Source organism: Geotrypetes seraphini, chromosome 6 (genome assembly GCF_902459505.1).
Source record: "Geotrypetes seraphini chromosome 6, aGeoSer1.1, whole genome shotgun sequence".
NCBI classification, from domain to species: Eukaryota; Metazoa; Chordata; class Amphibia; order Gymnophiona; family Dermophiidae; genus Geotrypetes; species Geotrypetes seraphini.
Window position 1 is genome coordinate 188,534,159 of NC_047089.1, and position 21,013 is coordinate 188,555,171.

A 21,013-nucleotide genomic window follows, 5' to 3' on the forward strand; every position below is an offset into this window, starting at 1 on the left:
GAATCGGAGCAGCTCAGAGAGCAGGTAACTCCACGGGAAAAGAAAACCCCGATGGCAACAAGGGAACCAAGTCAGGATGTAGGTGCAACCCCAGATATAATTCCTGATTGCAGACCAAGACCGTCCCATACTGGGACAGAACAAAGGTCCATCAAGCCCAGTATCCTGTTTCCAACAGCAGCCAACCCAGGTCAAAAGTACCTAGCCAGATTCCAACACACTATCGGGCCAGAAAGAATAAAAACATAAATTTGATATTTCTTCTAAAGTGACTGTTTACCTTGTACTGCCACTTTCCTGCAACCTTTGTGATTCACTGCTGACTGTGCTCACGAGACCCTCAGCAGGAAATTCAGCCTGCCACAACGGCTTCACTTTTGACAAGGGTGGTGACCTCACATGGCTCCATATTGCCCTTCTACCACAAAACAACCAAATGATTCATAAAATTATAGGGATATGGGCCTGGAATGGGATAGGAAAAATATACATACACAAACTTGCCAACAACTGTGGGAAAGGAATAAAAAAAACCTAATTCCTCAGGAAAAAAAACCTGCCCAACAATCCTTGGTATAAAGTGGCCAACTGGCTGCACATGGGACAGATTTCTTGACTGTTTGTTAAACCTGGCTCCTCAGTTCTGTGGTATTCCTCACCAGACACTGGGCTGCACGCCTGTCTGACTTAATCTAATCTAGGAACTTGCCCATCCACGGTTAAGGTCATTTCAGGACATCCCAGAGTTCAGGCAAATCTCTTCTGTATTTCTTCAAAGCCGTTACCTCCTTCCCAAGGGAGTCAAGGCACACAAACATGCAATTTTTATGACATAATACACCAAGACAAAATCAGCAGGAAAACATTTCTACCCCTTTCAATGTTGACTAGCAAAATACCAAATTCTTTGTGACGATAGACAAGAGAGCAGAAAGTCAGCTTAGGCACAAGCACCAGCAACCAGTATTTTCAGTATGGTTCAGGTGAAGCACCATTCCTCAATCCCTACCCTCATTCCATTCTATCCAGATGAGGAAGGTTAGATGCAAACAGAACTAACTGCTCAGACATAAGAATTGGCATAGTTGTCTTCTGCCACCAGGCGGCCTGGCGCTTGCTTCTGGACCTCTAGCTCTCCTGCATTCAGTTTTCATAGGTCATCTCTCGCACTCTCACAGAGAAGTGAAGAACTCCTTCTCAATGTTTCAATCAACCTTTTTTTTTTTTTAATAGTCAGGTTGGCTGGTTTCTCCTACCCCTGGGTGCAACAAGTTTTACCCTCTACTCCTGAGTCCAGTATCTCTCCCCACAACCCGAATCCAGAGTGTTTTTCACTGTGCCCCTAGGTCCTCCCACATGGTCTTGATCACCAGCAGCAGCTACAATGAAGGCAGATTGCCTCTCTGATGTCTCATCTCCCTGTACTGTGCCCTGCCTCCCACCTTGACATCAGCAGTGTGCCTTAATTCCAGCCAATGATGGTGACTGAGAGAAAGAGAAAGAGAAAGAAAGAGAAAAGACAGATAGTAGAGAGAAGATGGAGAACAAACATGGATGAAGGCAGGAAAGCCAAAAAACTGCTTGTGTTGAGTCCCATATGTGAACTATAGTTGAAAGAACTATTTATTTCATCACTCTCTATGGTAAAGAGTATATAAAGATTTGATGTTGCTTATTGCAAGTCGGATAAGATGTACTGCAGAAATGAGTAAGGTACATGGTTAACTGTGTCCCATCAAGTGCCCAGGTTAGACGATTTGATTCCACAAGCCACTCTGGCTTTTGCAATAGCCACAAGGAATATTCACAAAGATTTTGACAAACATTTTCTCTAATAATTAAGTTAATTTATATGTCTTGATCACGCTGAAAAACAGATAGATTAGATTTTGTAGCCTTAAAAGGATTGCTTGCTACAGAATCGACCCAGTCATTGTTTAAAATGGCAGCAGCATGCCTGGTTGTTCAAAGAAGGAAGGGCTGGACAGAGGAGCAAGCAACTGTTAAATCTTGAGTTTGGAGACTGTGAAATGGATGAGCTGAGCAGCAGCTGCAGACTGGAATGTCCCTAACACACAAATCACAGATAGAAAACAGCTGGGAGGAAATCCCAGCATGCCCCATTCCAGGGCACAACAGCCAATGACCTAACTGGAAATGTAACCATTTGTCTTCCAGCAGGCAGGAAGATCCCCAGTGATCCTCCCCCCTCCCTTACACACACTACACTCAGGAATGTTGCATGTACACTAGCTTTCTGCAACGTACAGGTCACATCTGCTGTTATTCATCTGAGCAGCTGTGACCCTGTAACTCCCAGAAAGCCAAAAGGACTTGAGACTGTAACTACATGTTAAAGGTTTTATCATCAGAGATTTAAAATAAAAAAACAAGAAAAATGTGTGTTAAACTCTCTCTCCATCCAAAGCTTTATTCAGAATATGATGGAGCTTTGTGAACAACTTTCATGCTGTGGGGTGGAGGGGGGGAGGGAGGAGACATGTAAGAAGTGTTCTGAGAATAAGAGCCATGTGAAGACCCTGCTGAAGAGCACTGAGTTGCAGGATTTTATTTAATTTTTTTGCATGGAGTGAAATTGTCCATTTTTGGTACTGTACCTGATACAAGATCGGGTGCCAGTCTTTTCATTAAACAAGGCCCCGATGCTCTAAAGCAGGGGTGTCCAACCTTTTGTCTTCCCTGGGCTGTATTAGCCGGAAAAAAAATTTCTGGGACAGCACAAACGTGCAAACGCTGCAGCAAGACAGAGAAGGGAGCCGGCAAGACGGTAAACACCCAGGGGCAGTAGAGGAAAACACTGCATCGCCCTCGACCGGGGCCACACAAAATACTTCATGGGGCCGCAGTTTGGACACCCCTGCTCTAAAGCAATGCATCTCAAACTATGTGCCGTGGCATACTGGCGAGGAGAGTCGTCCATGCTGGCTGACTGCCTACAGGACGTGCCTCTCAAGGCACATCCTGTAGGCAGTCAGCTGGCGCAGATGACTCTTCTCCTGGCCGGCTTCTCTCCTCCCTCCCCACACCTCCCAGATCCCTCTACCAAAGCAGGTCACAGCCAGATGGCACTTCCGGGTGCCTTCCGACTAGGGCACTGAATTTAGTGTGCCGCTGGCTGGAAAGTTTGTGAGACAGTGCTCTAAAGCCACCGTCAAAATTCTGTGAGCTGTTGTAGTGCTGGTAAATTTTCAAATTTCTAGATGACAAGTGATGCTCTAAAAACTTCACATGCAATTGAGATTCAGGGAAAGTCACAGAAATTCCTTCAGATCGGTCGCTGGAGAAAGCGACTGACACATGCGCAGAACAGTTCACAGAGACATAAATGGGTGCATGCTCCAGGAAAAGCTACATCACAGGCATGCAAATCATAGGTGTACCTTATTGTAGGTGCCCGTCATAAGCATCTTGGGGGGGAGGGAACAATGACAGAGAACTTCCAGCAGACCATGCAAATTTTTTTAAAAGGGAAATTGTTTTTTAAAAAACAAAAAAACAGAAACCAACAAAAAAAAAACAAAAACCTTATACCATGCAATCGGTAACCCCAGTCCTGCCGGTATACAGTTTTAAAAAAGTGCCCGAGACATGCCTTTAACACATGCGATTCAACGCTACTGGTACTACCAAACTTGCCAGTAAATTTTAGAGCGTTAAAGATCAGCGTTTCATTGTGAATTGCCTGGCAATGTCTGGCCATCACCTGGAGTGCTGATTTTAATATTAATGAACTTGAGGTTCTTCATTTCCATACTATTTTCAGATGCTGCTATGGGGTAGAGAAAGACAAGGCGGAAAAAATTTGTCCCAGTCACTGCCCCGTCCTCATGACTACTGTCCTCACCCCGTCCCCGTGACTATTATCCCCGCAGCATCCATACAAGCCTCAGTACTGCAATATTTAGCTTATTCCTTCCTTATAAATCACAGTTCTGGCTGCTGAACGAAAGAAAGAGATGTTCAGCTGGCAGGGCTTTGTTTATAAATTTATATCAACACAACTAATATACTACTTTATCCTAAAGCAAAAAAATAAAAAATAAAATATAAATTTTTTTCTACCTTTGTTGACTAGTTTTTGCTTTCCTAATCTTCTCATTCAATTCTTTCCATCCACTGTTTGTCTTCTCTCTGTGTCTTCCATTTGCTCTGTTACTGTGCTTCATCCTTCACCCCCCCCCCCCCAATTGGTCGGGTACTCATCTTCTTCCCTCTGCTCCCCCCATAGTCTGGCATCTCTGTCTTCCTCCCTTCCAGCGTCTTCTCCCCATTCTCTGTTCCCCATTTCCCTCCAGCGTCTTCTCCCTGTTCCCCATTTCCCTTCAGCGTCTTCTCCCCACTCCCCTTCAGCATCTTCTCCCCACTCTATCTTCCACATTTCCTTTCAGCGTCTGTTCCTCTCCACTCCCCTTCAGCATTTGTTACTTTCCTTTCCACCACCACCCTTCCCTCTCGCCACCTCACCGCCCTTCAGCACCCCTCGCACGGTTCAAACATCCCCTCCCTCCCCCTTACCTTCGTGGCATGTTTTAAGTTTACAGAGTCAGAGGAGAAGCTTCCGCCCACAGACGCACGCGACTGCAGGCAGGCTCCGGCGGCTTGAGCAAGTTACTCTGTAAACTTAAAACACGCCATGAAGGTAAGGGGGAGGGAGGGAGATAGATAGCTAGATTCGGTAGGTAGGTAGGAGGGAGGGAGGGAGGGAGGGAGGGAGGGGCCCTTCCGCTATCGATGACCATGCGCATTCCCCTCCCTTAACTGCGGGGACAAGGCAATCCACCGCTCCACGGGGTGGTGGATGGCCTTATCCCCGTACCCGCAGTGATCACTTTTCCCCCTCCCCCCAACATTTCGGCAGGTTACCTATGGCTAGCCATGGGTAGCAACCACCGTGTCATTCTCTACTATGGAGCACAGAAAAGAGCATCAGTAGCTAAAATGCTTGTACATTAAACTGGTTAGAAACTAGTTTAGCAATGAATGTTAAGTTTAGGGCATCAGGGCCCAAGAGTCTCAGAATCCCACTAACTGACATTAACATTTCTAGGCTATTGGGAGGAAAACAACCTTTGGTTCCTTCCCAAGTTAATATTTTGCACTTGGCTACGTGAAAGCTTTGGGATGGTGTGACAAAACGCCAAGCAGCACAATGCCACCAGACTTTATGGCCCTAAGGAAATCAAGTCATTGGTTTCAAAATGCTCTGTAGCCTGGGTCATCGCAGGAGCAAATAAGCCTGACCTAAGTACAAGCTTCCAGGAAAACTGAGGGCCCAATTGCTATGGTGTTAAGCTCTGCTCCAGCCTAAAGACAGTTGTGCACAAAAAAAAATCAGTTAGTACAGACCCTTTCTAAACTGAAGTACACTATGAAGTAGACAACAAATATTCAATGAAGCTGTTATTTTAGCATGTTTTATTGAATTTAATGTCTGTATTATAACTTTGAATTTTTTTGTGATCTGCTTAGATTTAGGCGGAATTTAAGCTTTTAAAATAAATTTAACAATAAATAAAAGTTTAACAGAGCATCACAGTTGCCCCTTTTTTAAGCAAACTAACCCCCCTTTTACAAAAGCGCGGAAGAGGTTTGAAGCACCGGTCCGGTGCGCCGAAATCTGCGCTGCTGTGATTGTCAGAGAGTTCCTATGAGCGTCAGAGCAGCGCAGAGTATTCAGCGCACCGGCTGGTGCTAAAAAAAAAAACCTCTTCCGCGCTTTTGTAAAAAAAAAAGGGGGGGGGGAAGTGGCTACTTTATAAGCTATAACTGCAGCTGGAACCTGCACAGTAGCAACTTGCAAAGTCAGCTCCAAACTGTAATTATTAGCTGCCATTCAAGCCCCTAACACCTATGTCATTTTAAAGACATTCATTTTCAATTAGCATTAAGTTATTATTGTGCAGCACCCAGTTGCAGCGTCATAACTTTACAAAATTTTTCAAGTCTTGGCCTTTGTTAGAGACGTCAAGTCTTGCTCTTTGGAATGCGCCCCCTCTTTTTAAAGATCTTCTCACATTGAACCTCTTTAACTCAGAGGTACTGCACTGATCCCAATTGCTACTTTCAAGAGAGGAAAGGCAAAAGAGAAATGTCGAGTGGCCCATCCAGAAAGGGGGGGGGAGAGAGGAAGAGGGGGGGAGGAAATATGAGCACTACTTGCTTCCTCCCATCTCCTTTGTCCCATCCCTTTCCCTGTTTTTCCGCCTTGTCATTCTCTACCCCATAGCAGCCTTTATCCACTGAGTGGAGATACTTTTTCAGCCCTGAATTTTTATCCATATTGCCTGCGCCATCTCCTTTCAAGGCTCCAAAGAAAAGTAGATACTTTACACTGCTTGTTCCCAACCATTTACAAAGCGGTATTACATTTACATTTTGGGATGATTTACTCTTATAATCCTTGTGTTACAGGGGCAAGTTGATACGAAAGAGTGACACAGGTAAATGAAGGACCAGAGCTAAGTGCAGAGTTTTAAAACAAAATGTGCCCTGAAAGAAAGTGTCATAATTCCTGGATGCAAGCTAACCATGTCATCTGTTCTTCCTCCTCCCGATTCTAAATTGTGACTTTAAGCAATGTTGCATTTTCATAAAGCAGGAGTTTGGGTTTCTCATTAGCTGCTCTGGAAAGCACAAGAGGAACTGGATGATAGGAGAAGCCTTACAACGTGACTGCTCATCGCCAAGCTAAAGATTTCTGATGGTCTTGGTTATTTTGTAATAGCTGAGATACCATTACTTCCCCAAGAAGCAAAATCATGCTAGGAGAGGGATTACCGTAAGATTCCGACAATCCAACTTAATTCACAATGGATAGAGTGACTGGCAATAGCATGCTGTGCTGGGGTCCACGTGACCTGCAGAAACTCCATTTGCATGTCAGGTGGACCCCAGCACAGCAGTGTGCCATTTGAAGCAAAGTGGGGGTTTTGTTTTGACTCAGCTAGATTAATGTCAAGGATGGTCTTACTTTCTGAGAAGAGGATACAGGGAAGGCTTGTAAAATGATCTTCATTTATTTCCAGGGGATGTTTTAATCTCTAAAAGGTACAAACTCAGCATATTTAGTTTTTCAAATCTCCCCCAAGTAGCTGGAAAACTGAAGTGGTAAAATTACCTTGGACTTTTCTAGACTATCTCTTACTGGGGTTCTCCACAGAGTTGTGATCTTTCATTCACTATTTTATCTCCTTCCCCTTTACTCCTATATAGATTTTTTTCTATGGCAAATCCCCATCTTGGATGCAAACAGTCCTGTCTGGTTCAGATTCTTTCTGCCCTAACCTTTCAGCACTGCATTACTGAAGAACAAGCAGTTAACCCTGTGCAAACTGCTCCACTGCACCATTAATATTCTGTAACAGAAATGCCACCTGCAGAAGACCCTGCACTGTAGAAGGATCCATATGCTTATTGTGTTTAATTCCTGAATGGTGAAAGCAGAGTACAAAGCTCAAGATGTGTTCTGCTCCTTAGGTAATGTGATTGGACAACATCCCAGATTTCACGTTATATATATATACATATAGCAGATAGTTTTCTAGGGCTTTAAACTAGAATCATTGGGACTAGGTGATCAAAACCCTCAGGTAAGTGAACCACTAAATACCTTTACACAAATGAGAAAAAGGAGCACTGTCTGGAAAGCAGTATATATTAATGCAAAAAGTTTGGGAAACAAGATTCTGGATCTAGAGGCTGTGATGGAAGAGACTGAGTTGGATTTAGTGGCGATCACGGAGAGCCATGACTGGAATATAGTTATACCGGGCTATAATCTGTTCAGGAAAGAGGGTAGGAAGAAAAGGAGGGGGAGTAGCGTTATATGGGTAGACTAGATGGGCCATTTGGCCTTTATATGCTGTCATGTTTCTGTTAAATGGCATGTCAACAATAATCAATCAGACGTTGGTCTGTTAGTCTGTTTGTGAAAGGAAGCTGTGAGAGGTATTTAAGTTACGCTAGATTGAGTGATTTCAGACAATTTTGTAAGTTTTGTTTGATTTTACTTATTCGCTTCTTTAGCATCCCCTCCTGAGGAAGCATATGGATAGCAAAACTCGTGTCAGCGGGCTGGGCTTGATGTGAACAGCTTCGGGAGTTGGTGTCATTATTTGATGCAAGAGTTAGCTGTTGAAGTTGGAATACTGCCACAGTATCGTGTATACTGAGATAAGTTGAAATTTTATTTAACAGTAAACAACTTGTTATAATCAATTTTGTTGGCAGTTGAGACATGCGAGTGCAATGATGGGCCCATCGGCAACCCTTACTTTAGTTTATAAACATTAAGCACTTTTGATTGTGGGTCTGAGTACTTCACAATATAGTATTATTATTTATTGATATTAAAGTTGTAATGATCTGTGTAAAGTGATAGATATACTTATCACAGAATATTCTTAGTTATCTTCCAAAATATTGGGAGTTGTATTATGTTAAAGATCATATTAAAGCCACACAACTACAGGATCTATAGGGTAAGTAAGAGGCATTGTAGGTCAAACTGGAAAGAGGGAATGGCGCAGTGTGTGGCGCAGTGGTTAACGCTACAGCCTCAGCACCCTGGGGTTGTGGGTTCAAAACCACGCTGCTCCTTGTGACCCTGGGCAAGTCACTTAATCCCCCCATTGTCCCAGGTACATTAGGTAGATTGTGAGCCCGTCGGGGCAGAAAGGGAAAATGCTTAAGTACCTGAATAAATTCATGTAAACTGTCCTGAGCTCCCCTGGGAGAACGATATAGAAAATGGAATAAATAAAATAAAAATAAAATAATATATTGGTGTGATGTTCAGGCCTCCTTCACAATGATGAAGGAGACAGAGATTTAAAAGAAAACATTCAAAATGTAGCTGTAAAAGGTGAAGTACTACTAATAGATTTTAATATGCCAGATGTTGATTGGGGATATCCCTATTGCAGGATATTCTAGAACAGTGGTCTTCAGTAATTTTTAAGCAAGAGCCATTTTGGGTCCAAAAAGGCTGAAGGAGAGCTGACAAATATCTTCCAACTTGAGGTCATGATGCCAATAGCGCTTTTCAACATTCATTCCTACCAGAACACCTGACCTTAGTCACACAATGAACCCTAAGGAAATAGAGCACCATACACTGAAAGTCCTAATACACACACAAAAACCCCCCCAATAACTCTAAGATGCCAGACTCTGCATGCAGTACATCACCAGAGAAAAAGAGAGAAATGCATTTCTTCCTGAGCAGTGCAAAATATAGACAGCAGATGTAAATTCTCAAAACTGACATATTTCGGTCACTGAATTGAAAATAAAATCATGTTTCCTACCTTTGTTGTCTGGTGATTTTATTTTTCTAATCATATTTTCCTCAGGCTCTGGCTGCTCTTCCTTTTGTGTTCTTAACTGTTTTCCAGATCTTCTTATCCATTTGCTGTTTTTTCTCTCCTTTACTTCTGCTCTACATCCATCTTTGGTATTAACTTTTAACATTCAGCTTTCTTCCATTTTCCTGCTTCCTTCTCAAACTGTCTACCTTTCCATGTCTTCCCCGCCTCTCTATCCATGTGCCCCAACCAGGAGCTTAGCTATAGGAGAAAGTGTGGGAAAAGATCCCTTTCTGGAAGGAATATGTATGGAGAGAGATTCCACAACAGAGGGAAAAGCTCTTTAAAGTTTATTGAAACAGAATAGATTTGACCAGCTTAGAACACCCCTGACTTAAAGAACTGACATGACATGAGGAACCTTGAAGAATGGTCTGGAATTTAGTAGCCAAGATTTAATGCTAAGAAATGCAGGGTAATGCTTTTGGGCTACAAAAACCCAAGGGAATGGTACAGTTTAGGAAGTGAAAAACTTTTGTGCAAGAAAGAGGAGCAGGACAGATGTGATCATATGTGATGATCCTAAGGTGGCCAAACAGGTAGAAAAAGTGCTGGCAAAAGCAAGAAGGATGCTTGGGTGCATAGGGAAAGGAATGGCCAGTAGGAAAAAGGAGGTAATGATGCCCATGTATAAGACTCTGGTGAGACCTCATTTAGAATATTGTGTACAATTCTAAAGACCACACCTTCAAAAAGATATAAACAATATGGCGTTAGTCCAGAGGAAGGAGACTTTTTCATAAAGCGCATGAGGACAGAAAAGATCTCAATATGTATATTCTAGAGGAAAGGTGGGATAAGGAAGCGACACGATAAGATGTTTAAATATTGATGTGGCATAAATGCGCATGAGGAGAGTGTCTTTCAATTAAAATGAAGCTCTGGAATGGGTTTAGAAGTTACCTCTGTTATGTTCAGGGGACTGGCTCATTACTCCAGCTAAGGTGGTGAATGCCAATCTTAGAGAGCAGATTTATACGTTTGTCTTTTTTTTTTTTATCATTTTATATATATAAATACATATACATTGCTTGTATAAGAAATAAAGAGAGAACTTCTACAAGTTTTAAAGAAGAAAGTATATCTGGATAATATCCATTTCATATTTAAACAAAATTCACTCTTAATCAGTCCACATTTTATACGTTTGTCTTTTGAGCTTATACAGTATAGTGCCACAAAGAGCTTTCAGGATGGGCATTGCTTCTATTGTATAAAATGGAATCAACAAGGTGCAACATCGGGTCATTTACTTTTACCTTGTGTTAGTATACAAAACTTGGAAAAAAGTACACCATTATATTCTTAGAATATTTTATAAACAAATCCCCTATAGCCCTCAGCTTTTTCTATTGAATGACTGTTCAGCTACTCTATTGCCGCACCAGAAAAGCAATTGCTATATTGACTGTTGCTTGGATCTTGCCGCGTCTGGGTAGGTAGAACCGACGTTTTAGCTATCATGAGGGAAATTTCACTGGTATACAAATTTGCATTGTGGCAGGAAAGTTCGTTAGACACAATTCAAATTTGTGAACTAACAAATTTTCCCACCAAAATTCGAATCTCTGACCAACATACTTTCCCTCCACAATTCAAATTTGTGACCAACAAACTTTCTTGCCAATTTCAAATGTGTCCAAAACACTTTCCCGCCAAAATTCATATTCATGACCAACAGACTTTTGTGCCTCAATCAGGTTAGAGCAGTGGTCTCAAACTTGTGGCCTGGGGGCCACATGCGGCCCGCCAGGTACTATTTTGAGGCCCTCGGTATGTTTATCATAATCACAAAAGTAAAATAAAACAGTTTCTTGAATATGTGTCTCTTTAGCTATAAATGACAATATTATTATTAAGACTTGGCCAAAAGGAAAGATTCATAAACTATAAATCTATAAAACTATAAATGCAAAATTGTCATTTCTTTAATAAGACATTAACTATTTTTTCTGCGGCCCTCCAAGTACCTACAAATCCAAAATGTGGCCATGCAAAGGGTTTGAGTTTGAGACCATTGGGTTAGAGCAATGGTCCCAAACCCTGTCCTGGAGGACCACCAGGCCAATCAGGTTTCAGGTTAGCCTTAATGAATATGCATGGAGGAGATTTGCATGCCTGCCGCTTCCATTAAATGCAAATCTCTCTCATGCATATTCATTAGGGCTAGCCTGAAAACCCGATTGGCCTGGTGGTCCTCCAGGACAGGGTTGAGGACCACTGGGTTAGAGGACCCACTATATATAAAGAAAAACTGTAGACTTCACAGCATACCCTGAAGAAAGCCATAGCAGTTTTACCTATCCAAACGTGGGAAGACCCAGACAACTGCAACAATCTGTCAGCCATGGAAGCCTAAGAGAACAATTGCTATTGTTTTTACTAGCTAGGAAATGTATATTAAGAACATAAGAATTGCCGCTGCTGGGTCAGACCAGTGGTCCATCATGCCCAGCAGTCTGCTCATGTGGCGGCCCTCTGGTCAAAGACCAGCACCCTAACCGAGACTAGCCCTTGTTAAGCAGGAACGTGTCTAATTTTGTCTTGAATCCCTGGAGGGTGTTTTCCCCTTTAACAGCCTCCAGAAGAGCATTCCAGATTTCTACCACTCTCTGGGTGATGATTTTTTTCCTTACGTTTGTACGGAATCTATCCCCTTTCAACTTTAGAGATTGCCCTCTCGTTCTCCCTACCTTGGAGAGGGTGTACAACCTATCCTTATCTACTAAGTCTATCCCCTTCAGTACCTTGAATGTTTCGATCATGTCCCCTCTCAATCTCCTCTGTTCGAGGGAGAAGAGACCCAGTTTCTCTAATCTTTCGCTGTACGGCAGCTCCTCCAACCCCTTAACCATCTTAGTCGCTCTTCTCTGGACCCTTTCGAGTAGTACCCTGTCCTTCTTCATGTACGGCAACCAGTGCTGGATGCAGTACTCCAGGTAAGGGTATATCATGGCCCGGTACAGCGGCATAACCTTCTCTGATCTGTTCGTGATCCCCTTCTTTATCATTCCTAGCATTCTGTTTGCCCTTTTTGCTGCCGCCGCACATTGCATGGACGGCTTCATTGACTTGCCGATCTGACCTCCCAAGTCCTTTACCTGGGAGGTCTCTCCAAGTACCGCCCTGGACATCCTGTATTCGTGCATGAGATTTTTGTTACCGACATGCATCACTTTACACTTATCCACATTGAACCTCATCTGCCATGTCGATGCCCATTCCTCGAGTCTGATTATGTCAATGATACTCCTCCAAATATGACATAAGTGGTTGAATCTGGTCTATGTTATGATGGTTTTTGAGAGGTACAGAGCAGGTTGGAAAGAGGCAACACATTGGATCAAGTTTCAAAAAAATTTTAGGAGTCAATATGGAAAGGAATGCCACTTAGGGTGTACAGCTGGTCTTTGACCAGAGGACACGATGGACCACAGGTCTGACCCAGCAGCGGCAATTCTTATGTTCTTATTGCAATAGAAGGTATTGCTATTTTATCATTAGATCGATTCTGGCATAAGGACTATCACTGGATTTGGATCCATTCTTTTGCTTGTGTTTATTATCGGGTTGTGTGTGGCAGTATGGGGCATCGGTGGGTTTGGTATTCTTGTAAGGGGGGGGGGGAGTACAAATTTTTTTCAATTTATTCTCACAAGGTTGAGAAGAATGTCAATGTGATTTCTGAAATTGTATGTTTCAGGATTTTGAAAACTGTTGCCTTGTATCAGTATTTAACAGTTCTCAATAGAAAATCATTTTTAAAAAAAAGTCTATCTACACATAGTACATTCTAAATGAGATCTTACCAAAGTCTTATACAGAGACATCATCACCTCCTTTTTCCTACTAACCATTCCTCCCCCCTTCCCCCCAAAAAAAATACATCCAAGCGTCCTTTTTCGTATTAAATCTTAGCTGGGAGTGATGGCCTGTGTCACGGCTTCCAAAGAAGACAGCAGAAAACATAAGGTCATCATTGACTAAAAACACCAGTACTGCATAAACTGGTACTGCAGGAAATAAAGTAACTGGTCCAAGGCCACAGTGTGTCCATGGCAGAGATTCAAATCGGTTTGACAAGGTCTGTTCTTTCATGACTGGGCAGAGAGGAGAACAGGGAAGCACTATCCTGAAATGTTGTTCTTGTTCAGCACATTTTTTTTAAACAGGCTGCCAAAAAGGAGGAGGGAATGGAAAAGACAGGGAGAAGGCAAACCAGCTGATACCTGTGACAGCTAAATTAAGCACTCAGGCATTCCCAGAAGCCAATCAGGCAGTGTATATGGACATCACTACCTCACTAAACCTCTTACTGAGCATTCCCAGGCCATACTTACAAGCACAACCCAAATCAGCTGAGCCATTTTTAGATTACAGACATATCCATGCATGGGGTCAGGGACCCGAGTTCGAAATCATTCCCAGGGTTTTCTGTCTTGGCTAGCAGAACGTTCATGAAGAATCATTCAGCCTTGGACACAAGAAGTCATGGGGAATTAAGAGCATCTTTGTGAAGAAAAGAAAGTGTGGGCTGTGTTTGATCTAGAACTTCACATTCTTTGCTTGGTCACTGCAGTGTGATATTGCCCTCGGAAGCTCAGATTGTGTGGCTCCTAATAGGACATTACTGAAATTGTACGACATATCCCATACATTGATTTTGTATACAGCTGTATTCAGAGATACAGATACTAAACTAATCTGTCATATAAGGTGGGTGGGGTTTTTCAGCAGTTTATTAATTAATTCATTTTTCTATATTGTTCTCCCAGGAGAGCTCAGAACGGTTTTAAATGAATTTATTCAGGTACTTAAGCATTTTTTCCTGTCTGTCCCGGTGGGCTCAAAATCTATCTAACGTACTTAGAGCAACGGGGAAATTAGGTGACTTTCCCAGGGTCACAAGGAGCAGTGTGGGTTTGAACCCACAACCCCTAGGTTTTTCCACCCTGTGGAAACTCCGCTCCATCAAACATTACTTTGATTTTCCCACCTTCAGATTGCTGGTCCAATCCCTAATTCTAAACTCCCTGGATTACTGCAATATCATATATCTGGGCTCCTACAAGAAAACCATTAAACGACTACGACTTATTCAGAATACCGCAGTCCGCCTCATCTACGGGCTCAAAAAATCAGACCACATCAGCCCTTTCTACAGGAAACTTCACTGGCTACCGTTCGAAGCAAGGATCATCTTCAAATTCGCCTGCCTCTGCTTCAAAACCCTAACTGGCTCAGCCCCGATATATCTTTCACGCCACTTCACCTTCCCAGGCTCTAACCGTACACGCAATGCACACCTGTTTGCCTACCCCTCCCCAAAAGGATGCATCCACAAAAGATTCTTCGATAAAACCCTCTCATTCCAAGCTGGCAAATGGAATGACTGCCTGTCCACTCTCATCTCTCTTGCCCCAACGTACCAATCCTTCAGGAAATCTCTAAAAACATACCTCTTTGATAAATTCCTCTAACCCCCGTCCCCCCGACCAAACTAATAATCCCTTGCCTCCCTCCCTACCCTTCCCCTCTCCCCATGCAACAATTATTGGATCTTTTTGTAATTGTCACTGGTTTATGCCATATAATTGTTAACCAATTCTCCGCACCTACATTGTTTAAATCGCTCTGAACTGTTTTTCGATATGCTGTAACCTCGATGTAACTTTGCTATAACTAAGCTGTAACTTCGCTGTAAATGTACAGTCTCTTATCCTGTAAACCGCTCTGAACTGTTTTGTGGTATTGCGGTATAAAAAAATAAAGTTATTATTATTATTATTATTAGGTGCTGAGGTTGTAGCTTTAACCCCCTCAGCTCCCTTCCCTTTACCAAAGGGGAAAAAGCAGCTTTTAAAGAGAGAAATTTATTTTAATAGCACTACCAGAGCCATGCTAACCATTCTCACAAAAGACATGGTTTCAATGTGCAAGATCTGATTTTCCCCTTCCTAAAATTGTTCCAAAAAGGTGTGGGGGATAAAGTACCAATAAATTAAAAAAAATAAAATAAAATAAAAATCATGCAAGTGTTACTGAAAAGGTTCAGATCACACACATACTCTGTCGTCTCTGGTACCAATGCATCGGAGGGGGGGGGGGGCATCTCATTAGAAAGAAAACACACATGCAGTTGCATGGCCAAAGAAATGTCCCATTTATTCAGAGTGGAAGGGGACATATACAGATGGGTTAAACACTGGTTGGCAGGCAGAAAGCAAAGGGTTGGAGTGAAGGGCTACTACTCGGACTGGAGGAGAGTCATGAGCGGTGTTCCGCAGGGGTCAGTACTTGGACCGCTGATGTTCAATGTATTTATTAATGACCTAGAAACAGGGACAAAGTGTGAAGTTATAAAATTTGCAGATGACACTAAATTATGTAGCAGGGTTAGGACGGCGGAGGAGTGTGAAGACCTACAAAGGGACCTGAACAAACTGGAGGAGTGGGCAAATAAATGGCAGATGAACTTCAATATAGAGAAATGCAAGGTCATGCATTTAGGGAAAAAGAACCCGATGTTTAGCTACAGAATGGGGGGATTAGTACTAGGGGAAAGTAACCTTGAAAAAGACTTGGGTGTGCTGGTGGATATAACAATGAAGTCAACGGCACAATGCGCAGCAGCCGCAAAGAAAGCAAACAGAATGTTGGGCATTATTAAGAAGGGTATTACAACCAGAACAAAGGAAGTCATCATGCCGCTGTATCGTGCGATGGTGCGCCCGCATCTGGAGTACTGTGTCCAATATTGGTCACCATACCTTAAGAAGGACATGGCGATACTTGAGAGGGTTCAGAGAAGAGCGACGAAAATGGTAAAAGGTATGGAAAACCTTTCATACGCAGACAGGTTAGAAAGGCTGGGGCTCTTCTCCCTGGAAAAGCGGAGACTCAGAGGAGACATGATAGAGACTTACAAGATCATAAAGGGCATAGAGAAGGTGGAGAGGGGCAGATTCTCCAACCTATCGGGAACCACAAAAACAAGGGGGTACTCGGAGAAATTGAAAGGGGACAATTCTAGGAAATTCTCTTTCACTCAGAGGGTGGTGGGCACCTGGAATGCGCTTCCGGAGGCTGTGATAGGACAGAGTACATTACGGGGTTTCAAAGAAGGATTGGATAAATTCCTGATGGATGCGGGGATTGAGGGATACAGATAGAGGTATAGATAGGATTATGTAAGGGTATAGACAGAGGGATAAAGGGGATTGAAGGGTTTTAGGCAAAAGGATCACCTTACAGGTCATGGACTTGATGAGCCGCCGCGGGAGCGGACTGCTGGGCACGATAGACCTATAGTCTGACCCAGCAGAGGCAACTTCTTATGTTCTTATAGCATTTTACATAGGTCAGTTTTTTCAGCATATGACTATAGGAAAGACCATATTTGGTAACAGGATACATAAAAGCAACTAGAAAGAGGTAGCAAACATAAGGGGGGTGAATAGTGGGAATTTCCATTATTGCATATAATACTGTCTTGTCTAAGGTCTAGCAATGTTTCTTATCTAAGTCCTGACTCAGCTATAGAACAGAATGTAAGACACAGCTCAGAACAGAAAAAGAAAAGACCTTGTGGCCTCTTGACAAACAAGAACTGTTTCAGCAGTTCCCTTTTTTTATATGCTACATAAGCAGGAATAGAAAAACTTACAAAGAATATATGTGCCCCTTCAATCCCCTCTTACGTCATGAAAATGACATCATAAATGCACAGCATGAGCTTGGAGAGAGAGATATTCCAGATATGTCCTACGATAAATATTTCGATAAGAAGGTGTTTAACCCATCCTTGCATCCAGCTAAAGTTTTGGTCCCAAGGATTAAATAACCCAGAATTACGTTTGAGCTCAGCAGAGAGGTCCTCCAATTTAAGGCGGGAGACAACACATGAACAGGTGAAAAACAACATAAGTAATGAGAATACAAATAATGAGAGAAATATAAGTAATCCAAGCAACATTGGCTTGTACCTAATCCCTGGCCTTGTACCCATCGGGGACCCCTCTTGAGACACCAAGAGCAGCAATATAGACATGGGGGTCAAAACTTCCGGGAAGGTGCTAACCAGGGCTGCTAACCCTGGGACCGGTAGGTGCTAACCAGGGCTGCAGTAGAGCGATGAACAGCAGAGTTGACTGTACCATTTAATCACAGGGACCAGGCAGGGCAGGCAGCCAAGAGCTAGAGAGTCAGTCAGCAGGGAGGCCACGCCAGGTTCGGAGAGAAATATTAGCCAGTTTGGTGATGCGGTCCACATCTTCCTCGAGCATGGTACCATCATCATCAAGGTCAAGACAGCAGTTACAGAGGTGGAACTTGCCAAAGACGCCACCTTCCGCAGCCAGCAAGTAATCTAGGGCCAGGCGATTCTGGTACATGGCAGTGCACTTTTTTTTTTTTAGTGTAATAAGTTCAAGAACAGCCTGCAAGTGTATTATGCAGTTGAGCATGTAGATTGGGGTCCAATAACCCCAGGAGCCTTCTTCGGCCCACGTAGCAGGTCCATAAGCAGCCATGATCCGTTCAGCAGGCCAGTTGTCACCCCATTTTCCAATCTGTATGGGGTGGAGAGTGCTAGCCGCTTTTGGCGACCCCTAGTGTCGAACACAGGGGCTCCCAGGTGTTCGCCGTCGGCCAGCAGTAGCAGGAAGGAGCTGGGACGGACCATGCCAAGTACACATGTACCAGTCCGATTAGCAGGCAGCCAAGGGTAAGCAAACAGGCCACAGAGCCAATATCAACCATCAGGTGCTGGCCATCGGGCGTAGGAAGTTCCATGGAGCAGGTGCTAAAGAAGAGGTCCTGGTAAATTGAAGATGCAATAATGGAAGTCCGCAAGGCCCACAGTGGAAGTCGTGGGGCTGACGTGAAAGTGAGGTTCTGTGAAGGCAAGTCTAGCATATCCAGTTGTTTTCATGACCACTGTTCTTCCATACCGGTCCCACCACAGACAAAACAATTGCTGACATTAAGAGTCTGGCCTATAGATTCAGCAAACTGTATAAACAGATGCCTAGTTGTGACAGGAAAAACAAAATCTACTTTCATATGTGCATAAAAACGGGGGAAACACAACAGAAAATAGCACACGAGACACATTCCCATAAAGGACAGGCTCCATCATGAGTGAAGGTTTCCTCATAGGGGCATTGCTTTAAAGGCATTAAGCTATATAACACATTTGATATAATAATGCTGCCAATCGAGGAACAGTATGAGGGGCAGTATCAGGACCGTAAGTAACATCAAATAACATGCATGCATCACAATAAAAAGGCACTGGGAGAGAAGGGTAATGAGGGGGCCCTCAGCACCTGCTAAAGGCACTAGGTGGGTTACGATCTCTCTGCAGCTGTCAGAAAATATGTTCTCTGATGGTATACCATCTCACACTGACTGGAGCTGTACATGATGCCATCCATCACCCTACCTGGACAGGATAACATTTTTCATAGCAGATCTGCATGGCCTGCTACAAAGGGTCTTTCTGCTATGTGTCTGTCTTTATGACATCAAGAGGGAGCAAACCACAGTGAGTGCATGCACAGACGAAAACAGAATCAATTTGACCCTGAAAACAGAAGTACGTCTTCAAAAACAAACTAAAATGTTTTAAGGCCTGGGGCTGTGTCTATCACAGTGTTGTGCTTAACACATTATAATATAATATCACCGAGAGGCACTAACAAAAAAAAAGAAGAGGAAACTCTTCCAATAGTAAGTAACACAGGAGATCAAAATTACCAAACATCTAAAACACTGGAGAGAAAAAGGCCTCAGAAGTCCGTCATCTGGTGCAGTAACACATTACGCTGCTAGTATACATCAGGACTGGCCAAAAAAAACCTCCATTGAAATCTATACTCTTGCTCTAAATATATCAAAATATAGTATGTCCATAACATCAGCACTTATCCCCAGCCGCTTCTTCAGGAGATCACTGTGTGCTGTGCGTATTTATGACTGTTGCTTCTATGCTCTAACCAGACCTAGCTTACCAAATCTATTTTGTCTCAAACCCTTCTAATACCTTATTTGTACGCATGAACCCGGCTACATTGGCTGAACTGTCTTCTCTATCACTCCTTGAAGGGATCCTTGGAAGAGCTAGTACAACAGACATTGCTTCCCACTGCAGCGTAGCAGCAAATATAATCAAAGTAATGAGCCTGTCCCATTCTGTTGCGTGTGGCCGTGTTACAAGGAGCTGAACAGCACTGCAGGTTTTATACTATCTTAAGAAGACATCGAATGCATGAGTGTTTGGAATAACTACAATTCAGGCTAATTGTCCAATCCCTAGTCTTAGGTCTACTGGACTATTGCAATTCCCTCTATCTACCTTGTCCTGCCAACATGATAAAACAACTTCAGACTATACAAAACACTGCCCTCAGACTGATCTACTCCCTGAGAAAATATGATCATATTACAACTGCCTTCTTAGACTCTCACTGGCTACCTATGCAAGCACGAATTCAATTCAAATTCTACTGTCTATTATTCAAAGCATTAAATGGCTCCGCCCCTCCCCCTATCTAAACAACCGCCTAAACCAGAATCTCACCTCAAGACAAAGAAGAACTCCGAACCCTTTTGCCGTCCCTCCACTCGAGGGCACTCAGCGCAAAAAGATGTTTGATAACCTTCTGGCGACACAAGCAGCAAAACTTAACCACTCCATCTCCAACCTGTTGATGGCAACGGGTGACTTCAAAACTTTTCGAAAAGAAATCAAAACCCTACTTTTCAAAAAATGTATCCATATATCTTAACCCAACCCTTCACCCTCTTCCTAGATAAATTCTCCCCCAAAACCTCCACTTAAATAATCTCTTCCTCCTCAAAACACCAACCAAGTATTAAGATCCTTGAAATGTAATGTAATCTTATTTGTACTCTAACTGTAATCTATTTGTTATATCACACAGTAACGTACAGTCAATTTAATATCCAATTTGCAAGTTCTTCCGGAATTAATCCAGGTACCTCTCCTCCCTTGAAACCAAAAAAAAAAAAAACCCCAAAACTGTTGTAACTTCATTGGAAATGTCCAGTGAGCTCTTTTGTAATCCGTCTTGAACTGCAAGGTATAGGCGGAATAGAAGTCCCTAATGTAATGTAATGTAATGTAATATTGCAAAAGGTGAAGTGGGGAAATATAAATAAAGTAGTGCAAAAAAACTCCACTTAAAGGTAGCTGAGAGTCTGCTCAAATGGAAGAAAAAGGCTCAGGTTTTATTGGCAGAGCTCAAGCTCAAACCACCACCTCCACATCAATGGCGAAAAAACTTCCATAGAGCGACAACTCGCTGTTGAAGTTTAAAATAATTGAGGACTGATATATTTTGCAACTGAAACCACTGGCGAGATCGTGAGCACAACACTGTCACTCTGTGACGATTCAAGCAAGGTCATATTAGCCCTGAAGAAGCGGCTTAGTGCTGTGAAACGTTGGCATTATAACAAAATGCCACACTCAGTGGTTTCAGTTGCAAAATATCTCAGTCCTCAATTATTTTAAACCTCAACAGCGAGTTGTCACTTTATGGAAGTTTATTCGCCAATGATGTGGATGAAGGTGGTGGTTTGAGCTTGAGCTCTGCCAATAA

General features: G+C 42.9%; 1 protein-coding gene and 1 long non-coding RNA gene across 3 annotated transcripts in view; one reads left to right on the forward strand and one right to left on the reverse strand.

Annotated features, from left to right (window-relative positions):
- Positions 1–21,013, reverse strand: part of TCF7L1 (transcription factor 7 like 1) — a 288,821-nt gene that overhangs the window by 102,346 nt on the left and 165,462 nt on the right. The gene's annotated exons all lie outside the window — the stretch shown is intronic.
- On the forward strand, positions 185–14,471 carry LOC117362506. Its single transcript, XR_004539903.1, has 3 exons — positions 185–197; positions 13,055–13,057; positions 14,328–14,471. It is a non-coding gene; the product is annotated as an uncharacterized LOC117362506 (long non-coding RNA).